Source organism: Tachyglossus aculeatus, chromosome 19, assembly GCF_015852505.1.
Source record: "Tachyglossus aculeatus isolate mTacAcu1 chromosome 19, mTacAcu1.pri, whole genome shotgun sequence".
Taxonomy (NCBI): domain Eukaryota; kingdom Metazoa; phylum Chordata; class Mammalia; order Monotremata; family Tachyglossidae; genus Tachyglossus; species Tachyglossus aculeatus.
Genome location: NC_052084.1, coordinates 20154565 through 20166935, shown reverse-complemented (window position 1 = coordinate 20166935; position 12371 = coordinate 20154565).

Here is a 12371-nt window from a genome sequence, read left to right as displayed (position 1 = left end):
AAGAACAAGTGTAAATATTCTTGTATCATTCTCTCCCAAGTGCTTAGTACAGGGCTCTACACACAGTAAGCACTCAATAAATATAATTGATGAATCAATTACTTATACAGACAAAGAGTGTGAAAAAGAGAAAACTTCCCTTTAAACCTGGGGCCTCTTCCCCCTTGAAAATGATACATGGCCCGGAAGAGTGGGAGATCAGGAACTTACTGTATTTGCAACTGCCATCCTTAACTGTTCACTTTCCAATGGCTTCCTCCCCACTACTTTCAAACATGTACCACGGCTCCGTCCAGTTATTTCCCCATCTCCCTCCTACCATTCCTCTCCAATCTCCTTGAGTGAGTGAGCACACCTACCACCTTCACTTCCGCTCCTTCAATTCTCTCCTGAACTGCTGCTAATTTGTCTCCTGCTCCCTTAACTCCATAGAAACAGCCCTTCCAAGGTCTCAAATAAGCTCCTGTTTACCAAATCCAACAGTAACCTGTACTCCATTCTGATCCTCCTCATTCTCTAAACTGTCTTCAACACTGTGGACTACACTCTTCATCTTGAAAGGTGATCTAACCTTGGTTTCACTTGCACTGACCTCTCCTGCTTCTCATCCTAGCTCTATGGCTGCTCATTCACAGTCTTTTTTGCAGGCTCCTCCTCAGCCTCTGACACCCTAATTGTGGGGGTCTCCCAAGACTCCAGTTCTGGGTCCCCTTCTATTCTCCCTCTACACCCACTCCCTTGGGGAACTCATTAGCTCCCATTCTTTAACTACCACCTCTACACAGGTGATTCCCAAATCTAAATTTCAAGCACTTATCTGATCTAGCCTGGATTACTGCATCAGCCTCCTTGCTGACCTCCCTGCCTACTGTCTCTACCCACTCCAATTCCTACTTCACTCCACTGCCCAGATCAGATTTCTAAAAATACATTCTGTCCTTGTCTCCACACTCCTCAAGAATTTCCAGTGGTTGCCCATCCACCTCCACATCAAACAGAAATGCCTTACCTCTGGCCTCAAAACACTCAATCAAAACGAGAAGCAGTGTAGCTTAGTGGGAAGAGCATGGGCTTGGGAGTCAGAGGTCATGGATTCTAACCCCATGTCTGCCACTTGTCAGCCTGTGTGGCTTTGGGCAAGTCACCTAATTTCTCTGTGCCTCAGTTTTCTCATCTGTAAAATGGGGATTAAGATCGTGAGACCCATGTGGGACAAACTGTTTACTTTGTATCTGCCCCAGCACTTAGAACAGTGCTTGGCACATAGTAAGTGCTTAACATATACCATCATAATTATTATTAATCATCTTGCCCCCTCTTATCTTACCTAGCTCATTCCTAGTACAACCCAGCCTTCACACTTTGCTCATCTAACTCCAACTTACTCACTATATTCATCTTGTCTCTCTCACTACCAACCCGTCACCTACACCCTCCCTCTGGGCTGAAATTCCCTCCCCTTCTTTATCCAACTGACCACCAACCTTTCCAATTTCCAAGCCTTATTTAAATTGCATCTCCATCAAGAGGCCTTCCCTAACTAAGCGGCATTTTCCCTACCCCCTCCTTTCTGAGCCATCCATACCCAAGGATCGGTACCTTTTCAGTGCTTAATATTCACTCCAACCTCAGCCCCAACAGTTCTTATGTACATATCCATAATTTATTTTAATGTCCGTCTCCTCTACACTATAATTTCCATGTGGACAGAGAATGTGTCTACCAACTTTGTACTGTACTCTCCCATGTGTTTTAGACAATGCTCTGCACACTATATGAGCTCAGTAAAGACCACGGACTGATTATTGTGTGCGATGCATTGTACTAAGCATCAGAAGAAAGTAAACAAATGAAAATTAGACATCATCCCTGGCCCTAAAAAGGCTCAAAATCTAGGAATTAGGGTGAGAGGGTTGGCAAGGGATGCCCAAGAAAAGATTTAACAATAAAATGCAGAAAAGCACCATAAAAGGCCAGGGATGAGGACAAATACCATAGGCGATACATAATGCTCTGACTCAAGGCATTCGGAGTTCATGCAGGGCTGTTCAGAGTCCAACAGTCACAAAAGCAAGGCCTCAGGATGCGGCAAGGCCTAGTGGAAAGGTTACAGATAAAGGAATCAGAGGACCTGGTTTCTAATCCTGCCTCTGCCTCTTCCTTGTTATGTGATCTTGGGCAAGTCACTTCACTTTTCTGTCTCTCTGTTTCCCGTCATGTAAAATAGGGGTTAAATGTATGTTCTCCCTCCCTCTTCAACCGTAAGCGCTATGTGGGGCAGGGATTGGATCCAACCTGATTATCTTGTATCTATCTCAGTGCCTAGCACAGTGCTACAACCATTTGAACCATGGGGTTCTGAGAGTGCAGAAAGCTTAGGTTGCTCCCTTGCTTACAACTTACTGGGAGGGAGAATACAAGAGGGGGCCTGATTTCAAAGGGGTTAACCACTCCCAGGTGTCTTTGGGGCAGCCCAGGTGATTCTTGGTCTACTCTTGCACCTAAGAGCCTGGCTGGGATCCGGGGGTCTGATGGGAATATGAGGTTGAGGTCGTCCTCTCTCCTACTCGGATTGTGAACCATGAGCATCTGATCTGATTACCCTGTATCCACCCCCACCTTTAGTACAATGTTTGACATTTAGTAAGGACTTAACAAACTCTACAGTTATTATTTTTATGTAGAGGCTTACAGCAGAGAGGTCTCCTCTTCTTGAAAAAGCAATAAAAATAAATCATGGAGATTCCTCAGCCCGGCTTTTCATAAAGCTTTTGCCAGGGAAAAAGCTCCTGAAACTCATTTTTTAACACGCTATCCCAAAATTTGCAAACAACCAGTCATCAGTTGTAGTTTTATAAAAAGAATGCAGCTTTGCGGAAACAATGCCAGTTGAATCAAAGTCAAGATGAAGGGTTTTCAATAGTAATAATGATAATCATTATCATAATGATTGTAATAATAATATTTGCTAAGCACTTATTCTTTGCCAAGCACTGGAGTAGATACAAGTTAATCAGGTCGGATCGAGTCCCTGTCCCAGATATGATTCACAGTGTAAGAGGGAGAACAGGTTTTGAACCCCCATCTTACTGATGAAGAAACTGAGGCACAGAGAAGGTAAATGGTCACCTAAAAGGCAAGAAGTGGCAGGGCTGGGATTAGAACCAAGATCCTCTGGGTTCCAAGCCCATGCTCTTTGCACTAGGTCAGACTGAAGAGCTAAGACATACACACACAAAAAAAAACTTCACAAAGAGAACTTTTTTGGAGGTGGTGGAGAGGCAGGTGGATGGGAAAAGGGAATTCTACTTCCATCTTTATTGAACATTTTGCCCTCAGGTGGTGTGAAAGGAGGGAGAAAGGAGAAGGGAGAAGGATAATAGGAAGATGAATAATTGTGCCCCTGAATATTTCATTCTGGGTCTTGCTAAATGGGAAAACAGACACCTGCTAGTTAGAAAATCAGCACTAACTCTGGGAGTATCTGACTTCCAATGTTTGAGAGACTGGAATGGATCTAAGAACTGTACCTTTATCTTCTTATAACAGTCATTTGATTTATGAATTAATCAAGGCCCTATACAAGTATGAATTTTCATTTTTCTGAGACAGGCTTTTATTTAATGTTGATATACAATGAAAAATTTAAGAATAACAGTACCACAGTTCAGATCTGCACATGAGGAATCATTCTTCTGAGGTAAAGGATAACTGTTTTTCAAATTTATTTTGTGGTAGATGATATCTGTTAATATACAGAGTACTTGAATTTGCAGCAGGCAATTTTTTCTTACCAAGATTAGTAATGAATATTGCTGTTTGTCACCTGATACGTGATGAGGGAGACAGAAAATTAGGCCAGTTGGGGAAAAAAATATTCTTTCAACACCATTGGTAAAAGCAGAAACATTCGTTGAGCAGAGCACTGCAATAAACTCTTGGGAGAGTTTAGAAATAAAGAACACCAACTCTGCGCTTAAGGATCTTACTCTGATTTCTTAAAATAGACTTGCTTTTTCACTTGCATCTCATTTATGAAGTCACATTGTCTCCTGGATCTGAACCCAGAAACAATCAGATTTTTACCAAAGGCCTGAAGTAAACGCATCTGTGCCTGACAGTTTGCTTTACAGGCTTATAACCACCAAAGATAATTATTCAATGGAGTCCAAACATGTCATCATTTTCCTCCTGTAGATACGTGAGAATGTGTGCAATCATATGCCTTTCAAAAGGGGAGGAATGAAATGGGTTTTTAGATAGTTTTCAGTCAGTCATTTACTCAGTTAATTAGTCGTATTCATTAAGCGCATACTGTGAACAAAGCACTATGCTCAGAGCTTTGGAGAGTACGAAACAACAGAATTGGTAGACATATTCCCTGCCTTTAAGAAGTTTAGAGCCTACAGGGAGAGATGGATATTAAAATAAAAAGTGGTGTGTACTTAAGTGCTGTGGAGCTGAGGGTGGGGTGACTAAGGTTAATAGATCCAAGTACGAAGGTGACATGCAAGGGTGAAGGAGTAGGGAAAATGGGGGTTTAGTTGGGGAAGACCTCTTGGAGAATATATAAATTTAGTAAGGTTTTGAAGAAGGGGAGAATGGTGGTTTGTCAGGTATAAAGGAGAAGGGAGCTCTAGGCCTGAAGTAAGATTTGGGCAAGGGGTTGGTGGTGAGAGAGAGAAGATCGAGGTACAATGAGTAGCTGGACATTAGAGGAGTGAAGTGTGCTGGCTTATTGTCGTAGGAAATCAGTGAGGTAAGATCAGAGGGGGCAAACAGATTGAGAGCTTTAAAATCGAATGTAAGGAGTTTCTGTTTGATGCGAGATGAATGGACAATCACTGGAGGTTTTGAGGAGTGGGGAGATGTGGATTAAAAAAAAATGATCCAGGCAGAAGAGTGAACTATGTACTGGAGTGAGGAGAGGCAGGAAGTAGGGAGGTTAGAGAGGAGACTGATGTAATAAAGGTGGGATATAAGTGCTTGGATCTGCATAATGCAAGTTTGAATGAAGAGGAATTGGTGTATTTTAGCAATGTTTGGAAGGTAGGACTTGGTGACAGATTGAATATGTGGGTTGAATATGAGAAATGAACCAAGGAGAGTGCCAAGGTAATGGATTTGCCAGGGAGGATAATGTTGTTGTCTTCAGTGATGGGAATGGCACAGGGTGGACAAGGCTTGGGTGAGAAGATAAGGAGTTCTGTTTTGGAAATATTTTGTTTGAGGGGTTGGCAGGCTGGAGGAATGAGGGAGAGAGGTCGGGACTGGAGATGTAGATTTGGGATTCATCCACGTAGAGATGGTAGTTGAAGCCATGGGAGTAATGAGTTCTCTAAGAAATGGGTATAGATGCAGAATAGAAGGAGACCCTAGGAAAGAAAATGCTTTTCAAGCATTTCGGCAATTTATATTTAAAGCCACATAGCATCATCACAAACCAGTTGTATTGGGCTTTTCCTATCCACAAACTCATCTTTGGTTACACAAGCTCAAAGTAATAAGTTTTTAGTTGCTGACAGTCAGCAGAATGAGATCTGTTGTAGATTCTCCTGCTGTTCAGTTGAGACTTTTTTTTAAATGAAGTGTTAAAGTCATTTAACAAATGGTTGTTTCTTCTGAAGAGATGGGCACTTAGTTTGGGGAGTGAATACTTTGTTCACATAAAAATAACAAACTGAAATAATTGCCAAAAACAAATGGTTTGACCTTGAGGATACAGTTAGCCATCCACTGGAAAGGTCAGAAGTTTTGTTGTAAATGTTAATGCGGTTTATTGCGGTCAAGAATATTTTATCCCCTCTCATCCAAGGATATCCCCTCCCCCTTTAGGGGAAATCTGTTTTGGAGTTTATTTCATCAAGCCTATTTGCCCAGACACAGTCTAGTTGGCTGATCCTAATTTCATGATTCAGATATTTTTAATCAAATGGTATAATTCAAACAATCAACAGGATACATCTTAAGAAGCAGCTAGTTTGTGACTGGTAGAAAAGCAAACTGAAGCCACATGAGGAATGGATTCTCAGGTCTTTGTGAAACAGAAAGGAAATGGAACAGACTTTTGTGAGATCAACATACTCCACTCTTGTGTAAAGGGAGACACAGATTTCCAAATGATTTGAGGATTCCCCTAGAGAAGAAAATAAGGATGGAAGGTGGGGGGGAGGGGAGAGAGAGAGAGAGAAGTTAGAGAAGGAAAGAATGTAGATGAAAGTATAATTTTCACAGGGAAACCTAATGTTATTACATTTTCATATTAAGCTAATGTGATTAGCTCTTATGGCAGAAACAAACTAACTGAAAAATGTTTGGAAAGTACTGTTAGCCAAATTGCTATTATTTTTAGGGCTTTTCTTCTTTAGCTAACTTTTATTTCATATTAAGGCTAGGAGAAAATGGTTCCCAAAGGTTCACATAGCACATGAAAATATTTGATGACTTAGTTTACAGTACACATAGTTTTTATCTTGAAGGTCTTTGGGAAGGTTAGGGTTTATGGTGCATAATAAAGTTAAGTGATAAATAAAATATGTGTATAAAATCCTTACTAAGCTGTAAACAGGAGCAGCTGTGGTTTGGCTATTTAATTTTTCTTCCTGTGTTGTGCACTGAAATGATAACACAAGGGGACGGTTTCAGGTTCATAAAAGGGAGAAAGACTGGATCAGAAAAAACAGCGCAGAAGAAGGAGATGGAAGAAAGCTTTGGGAGTTAAGCTGAATTATCTCTGACCTTTCTGAAAATATTAATTTATGTAAATTCATTCAAAAGAAGGAAATTCCATTCCTTGCTCTCCTCCCATAGTGATCATCACAGTCAATATATCATTCCCTCCTCCTTAGGCTGTGAGCACCATTTGGGACAGGGACTGTGTCCAACCTGATTAGCTTGCAGCTGTGGGAAGCAGCATGGTGCAATAGACAGAGCATGGGCCTGGGAGTAAGAAGGTCATGCGTTCTAATCCCAGGTTCACCGCTCAACTGCTGTGTGGCCTTAGGCAAGTTACTTCACTTCTCTGTGCCTCAGTTACCTCATCTATAAAATGGGGAATAAGAATCTGAGCCCTATGCGGGACAGGGATTGTATCCAACCAAATTTGCCTGTATCCACCCTGGCACTTAGTACAGTGCCTGGAACATAGTAAGTGCTTAACAAATACCATCATTATTATTATCATTATGTCGATTCCAGTGCTTAGTACAGTACCTGGCATCCAGTAAGAGTTTAACGAATAAGAAACAGCATGATCTAGTGAGTAGAGAATGGGCCTGGGAGCCAGACAGACATGTTCTTGTCTGCTATGGACTTTGGGTAAATCATTTAACTTCTCTGTGCCTCAGTTATCTCAGTTGGAAAATGGAGATTAAGATTGTGAGTCCCATGTAGGACTTGGACTGTGTCCAACCTGATTAGCTTGTATCTACCCCAGTACTTACTTAGTACAGTGTTTGGCACTGTTTGTAATACTTAACAAATACCATAACCACCCCTGCCCCACAAAACCCCATATAATAATGATGATAATAATAATAATCAAATTCAAGCATCACTATAATGTGCTAATCTCTGAATTAATCACTGGAGAGAGAACTGAAAAAGTAGGAGAAAACTATTCATGGGACAAGGACCATGTCTGATCTCACTGGATTTTTTCTATCCCCGTGCTTAGAGAAGCAGCTTGGTTTTGTGATAGAGCACGGGCATAAGAGTCAGAAGGACCTGAGTTCTAAGCCCTGCTCTACCACTTGTCTGTTGTGTAACCTCATGCAAGTCAGTGTGGCTCAGTGGAAAGAGCCCGGACTTTGGAGTCAGAGGTCGTGGGTTCAAATCCCGGCTCTGCCAATTGTCAGCTGTGTGACTTTGGGCAAGTCACTTAACTTCTCTGTGCCTCAGTTCCCTCATCTGGAAAATGGGGATGAAGACTGCGAGCCCCTTGTGGGACAACCTGATCACCTTGTAACCTCTCCAGCGCTTAGAACAGTGCTTTGCACATAGTAAGCACTTAATAAATGCCATAATTATTATTAGTTTTACTGACTTCTCTGGGCCTCAGTTACATCATCTGTAAAGTGGGGATTAAGACTGTGGGTCCCAGTTCGGACAGGGACTGTGTCCAACCTGATTATCTTGTACGTAACCCAGTTCTTAGAACAGTGCTTGATACATAGTAAGCACTTAATAAATACTATAATTATTATTAGTAGTAGTACAGGGCAGGTGCTTAATAAATACCTCAGTTTTTATTGCTTTGCCCAAAAAGCTGAGCTGTGGAGATATATCCCCTCCCAAGAGGGCAAGGGCTAAGAGCAGCCTCTCTGTCAAGGACCAGTGTACTGCTGTATTCCAAGTGCTTAGTACCATGCTCTGTACACAGTAAGCACTCAATAAATACAATTGAATGAATGGAAACAGTCGGGGTAGGCCACTTGGCCACTGTGCTAAGCACTGTAGACACTCTCTCTGGCCCCTCACTCTCTCCAGGTTGGCTGCACCAGATTACGAACCCCATGACTTTGCAGGAGTGAACAATTTTATCTTTGATTATTCCACACTTCCACAGTTCACCATTCAGTTATTACCATCATCCAGACCAACTCTAATTGTGGAATTTTTAAGCATTTACCATATGTCAGGCACTGTAATAATAATAATAATAATAATAATAATAATAATAATAATAATAATAATGCTAGTACTTGTTAAGTGCTTACTATGTGCCAAACACTGTTCTAAGCGCTGGTGCACTGTGAGCCTGCTGTTGGGTAGGAACCGTCTCTGTATGTTGCCAACTTGTACTTCCCAAGCGCTTAGTACAGTGTTCTGCACACAGTAAGTGCCCAGTAAATACAGTTGAATGAATGAATTAATGAATACAAGGTAATCAGGTTGTCCCACGGGGGGCTCACAGTCTTCATCCCCATTTTACAGAGGTAACTGAGGCACAGAGAATTTAAGTGACTTGCCCAAAGTTAAACAGCTGGTAGGTGATGGAGCCGGGATTAGAACCCAGGACCTCTGACTCCCAAGCACTTGGCTTTTTCCATTGAGCCACGCTAAGTACTGGGGTGGATACAAGCAAATTGGTTTGGGCCCGGTCCCTGTCCCATGGGGAGTTCACGGTCTCAATCCCTATTTTACAGATAAGGAAACTGAGGCCCAGAGAGTGAAGTGACTTGCACAAGGTCACACAGCAGACAAGTGGCAGACTCTAGACACCTCGATGATGGGATGGATGTCCAAGTGGAACTGAGGAAGGAAATTAAAATCCAAGAAAGAGATGGTTTCATGAGAAAATGCTTGGTAAGGGTGAAAGTGCTATTGAGTTTTTAGAATCTATAGAAAGAATCCTCCTTAAGAGAATAGATTAGAAAAAAGTGTTCTCTTTGTTTTCTTTCTATATCCTCCATCACTAGAAAGAGTTAAAGGAAACCCGTCTGGTGGGCATAGTTGTTCTTTGCATTTTTCTTAAATGGCATTTGTTAAGCGCTTACTAGGTAAGCGCTTAACAAATGCCATTATTATTATTATTACTATTATTATTATTATGTGCCAGGCACTGTATTAAGCACTAGGGTAGATACAAGATAGTCAGATTGGACATCATCCATGTCCCCGAAGGGGCTCAGTCTTAATCCCTATTTCATAGATGTGGTAATAGAGACACAGAGGTCTAAGGTCACAGAGCAGACAAGTGATGGAGCCAAGATTAGAGCCCATGTCCTTCTGACTCCCAGGACACTAGGTGACACTGCTTTCCTCTTCTTGTTGTATTTGAAGAAGACACCTCTGTCAATCAATCAATCAATCATGTTTATTGAACACTTACTGTGTGCAGAGCACTGCACTTTGCTCTTGGGAAATACAGTACAACCATGTAACAGTCACAATCCCTGTGCACAATGAGCTTACAGTCTAGAACGGGAGACAGGCACTGATATAAATAAAGTACAAATATGTACCTAAGCACTGTGGGGCTGGGAGGGGAGATAAATATAGGGAGCAAGTGAGCGCAACGCAAAAGGGAGAGGAAGAACAGGAAAAGAGTGTTTAGTCAAGGAAGGTCTCTTGGAGAAGATTTGCCTTCATTAAGACTTTGAAGGAGGGGACAGTAATCTTCTGTCAGATGTGAAGAAGGAAGGCATTCCAGGCCAGAGGCAGGAAGTGGGCTAGAGGTAGGTGGTGGGATAGATGAGATCTATGTAAAGTCATTCAACTTTTTTGTGCCTCAGATTTCTCATCTGTAAAATGGGGATCCAATACCCATTCTCCCTCCCATTTAGACTCTGAGCCCCATATGGGATAGAGGTTGTGTCAGATCTGATTATCTTCTCTCTTTCCCAGTGCTTAGTACAGTGCTTGGGGCATTAAAAAGGTTTAACAAACACACAATAATTTGTACCATCAGATAACTGGTAGGATTGATGCAGGAACTGCTTTGGAGATTTTGGTGAAGCGCCTTCTCTTCCACAAGCATAAGAGACCTTTAAAAGTAACTAGATCATGCCAGGTTTATATTATATTAAATAATTTAGATCAAACAAATCATTCTTGACTTGGTTTAGAATTTAGAGTGTGACCTTGTTGCATAATGTTTTTCCCCTAATTCTTTTCTTGAAATTGTCTTCATGTCTCTCTACATCAAAAGAAATTCCATGTTGCATTCCACAAGGAGAAAACAAACTTCCAGGCTTTCACATGTGAAGACAATCTCCTTTTATTCCTTTCCAGGAAGGCATTAGAACAACAAACAGCCCATATTTCTGCTCATGTTTGTTTGTGGTTTCAGTTCAGTCACTAACAAATATAGCTAAATTAAGACTGCTTGGTCATGTGAGTTCATGATTTTCATTTCCATATGGGGGATGAATGCAGATTTCCTTCTGATGTTAGCTGTTTTCAACCTAGTAAAATACTTTGTGCCACACTTGAGCATATAAAATCTCTGAAAGCAATGTGGGACACAGAATATGCCTAAACTGGCAATTTCCTCCTATTCCTCCATTCCATTAGGCTTCGTTGACACCAAGAAAATGTGAAACGGGTGAAATATGTTGTTTATCTAGTACTGAAGTTTCTCAAGGGCTAACCAGAAAGAAGAAGTGCATGGATTAAAGGCAAGTTTTCTACAGTGTATTCCCCGATTTATAAAACCAACCAACCCCGTTACTGAATCTCAGCACTTAGTATAATAGTACTCTGCATACAGTAAGCACTCAATAATTATGATTGATCGATCTCTAGCAATTGCTAAGGAGATTTGGTTGCTTGGGAAGTTTGCCAAGTTGGTTAGACTATGGTAATAAAGCACGGTGAGGGTGGGGATCAAATCTATCAACTCAACTTTTCTTTCCCAAACACTTGTCAATCAATCAATCAATACTACTACTACTAATTATGGTACTTGTTAAGCACTTACTATGTGTCAGGCACTGTACCAAATGCTGGGGTGGATACAAACAAATTGGGCTGTACACAGTCCCTGTCCCACGTGGGGCTCACTATCTCAATCCTCATTTTACAGATGATGAAACTGAGGCCCAGAGAAGTGAAATGATTTGCTCGAGGTCACACAGCAGACAAGTGGAGGAGTTGGGATTAGAACCCATGACCTTCAGACTCCCGTGCTCTATCCACTACGCCATGCTGCTGCTCTAGAATCAACCATATTTATTGTACACAAAGGAGAGTACAGTGTAATGGAGTCAGTAGATATGATCCCTGCCCATAAGGAGCTTATAGACTAGAGGTCAGTGTTCTGCATATAGTGAGCGCTCAATATCCATTATTGATTAGTTGATTAACTGATTGGTAAACCAGATTAGAGTTGCTAGGGCCATGTCTCATCTTTTTCTTGCATCCAGGGGAGTAAAGCAGAGCACTATGAGAGGTCCAGTCCCAGTCGACTTGTTCTCTGCACAGGCAAGTTAGAGAAGGTTTGAGGATGAAGAAGTAGTGTGGCTCAGTGGAAAGAGCACAGGCTTTGGAGTCAGAGGTCATGCGTTCAAATCCAGGTTCCACCAATTGTGACTTCGGGCAAGTCACAACTTCTCTGTGCCTGTTACCTCATCTGTAAAATGGGGATTAAGACTGTGAGCCCTCCGTGGGACAACCTGATCACCTTGTAACCTCCCCAGCACATACAACAGTGCTTTGCACATAGTAAGCGCTTAATAAATGCCATAAAAAAGGGACCAGCAATTTTGGTGTTAGAATAGGCTTCCAATCCCTCAGGAAACTCTTCCAAGGAATAGGCCTGTGGAGACTGCCTGGGGAACCCTCTCTCCTGTCATGGGGAGCAGCACGGAATAGAGCACAGGCTTGGGAGTTAGAAGATGATGGGTTCTATTCTAGAGAAGCAGCGTGGC